This window comes from Neophocaena asiaeorientalis, unplaced genomic scaffold (assembly GCF_003031525.2).
Source record: "Neophocaena asiaeorientalis asiaeorientalis breed wild unplaced genomic scaffold, Neophocaena_asiaeorientalis_V1.1 scaffold657, whole genome shotgun sequence".
NCBI lineage: Eukaryota > Metazoa > Chordata > Mammalia > Artiodactyla > Phocoenidae > Neophocaena > Neophocaena asiaeorientalis.
This window is the reverse complement of record NW_020172727.1, coordinates 1,126,257-1,127,841: the sequence shown is the minus strand read 5'-3', so window position 1 is coordinate 1,127,841 and position 1,585 is coordinate 1,126,257. Positions and strand designations below refer to the sequence as shown.

At 46.2% G+C, this 1,585-nt stretch overlaps 1 pseudogene; it reads left to right on the top strand.

Moving 5' to 3' along the window:
• The first annotated feature begins 1,162 nt into the window (after nucleotides 1-1,162).
• The window catches only part of LOC112396529 (ferritin light chain pseudogene), a 1,230-nt pseudogene continuing 807 nt past the window's right edge, over nucleotides 1,163-1,585 (top strand).

Here is a 1,585-nt window from a genome sequence, read left to right as displayed (position 1 = left end):
ACAACATTGTAAAGCAATTATACTCCAAAAAAAAAAAAAGACAATAACAAGCACAGATGAGAATGTGAAGAACCTGGAACTCTCATATATTGCCGGTAGGATTGTAAAATTGTTCACCATTTTACAATGGAAAACAGTCTGACAGCTTCTTAAAATGTTGAACATAGTCACCGTAAGACCACACAATTCCACTTCTAGGTATCTACCCAAGAGAAATGAATGAAGACATATGTCTACACAGGCAGATGTCCACACAAGATTTACAGAAGCAACCCAAATGTCCATCAACTGGTGAAAGGATAAAATGTGGTCTAGCCATACAATGCAATACCATTCAGCAATAAAAAGAACAAAGTACTGATCCATGCTAAAACATGGATGAACCTCAAAAACATCATGCTAAGTGAAAAAAAGCCAGATACAGAAGGACACATAATGTATAATTCCATTTTTATGACATGTCTAGAAAAGGAAAATCTATGGAGAGAGAAGGTAAATAAGTGGTTGCCTAGGGTGGGGCATGTGGATGGAGGATGGCTGCAAATGGGCATAGGGACCTTTTGGGAATAATGGAAATGTTCTAAAATTGGGTCATGGTGATGGTAATACAACTGTATAAAATTACTACAAATTACTGAATTGTACACTTTAGTGAATTTTATGGCATAAAACACGTATCTCAATTAAGTTATTTTTAAGAAAAATGAAATATTCACAAGAATTAAAAAATAAAGTTGAGGGGGCTTCCCTGGTGGCACAGTGGTTGAAAGTCCGCCTGCCGATGCAGGGGACGCGGGTTCGTGCCCCGGTCCGGGAAGATCCCACATGCTGCGGAGCGGCTGGGCCCGTGAGCCATGGCCGCTGAGCCTGCGTGTCCGGAGCTTGTGCTACGCAGCGGGAGAGGCCGCAGCGGTGAGAGGCCCGCGTACCGCAAAAAAAAAAAAAAATGTTGAGGCAGTGCGCTCGGCGGTCCCGTGGATCTGTCTCTTGCTTCCACAGTGTTTGGACAGAACAGACCCAGACACAGCCCTTCCTCCAGACCCCGACCACCCCCTAACCTTGTTTTCCAGTCGTAACCTTCAGACCCGATCACTCAGCTATCCTTGGCCTCCGGACCAGCCAACACCATTTTCTGAGCTCAGCTCCTTATTATCCATCAACCATGAGCTCCCAAATTGATCAGAATGATTCCATCCAGGTGGAGGCCACCATCAACCGCCTGGTCAACATGCATCTATGGGCCTCCTGCACCCACCTCTCTGGGCTCCTATTTCCACCGCAGTGATGTGGTTCTGGTAGGCCTGGGCCACTTTTTCTGCGAATTTGAGACAGGCTGGGACCCGGGCTCTGGGATCCTTTGCTGCAATACTGGCACCTGGACAAACGTCTCCTCGAGCAACAAAATACAAAGAAACTACAAGGAACTAAAAATAACCACGTGCGTGTGCAGTTGGGACAAGTTATGAACAATAAGATATAATACGACCAAAACCCAACTGCCACTTCTGAAGAGCTGGGAGCAAAAGCAGGGTGTTGGGTGAGCCATGGCCGCTGAGCCTGCGCGTCCGGAGCCTGTGCTCCGCAA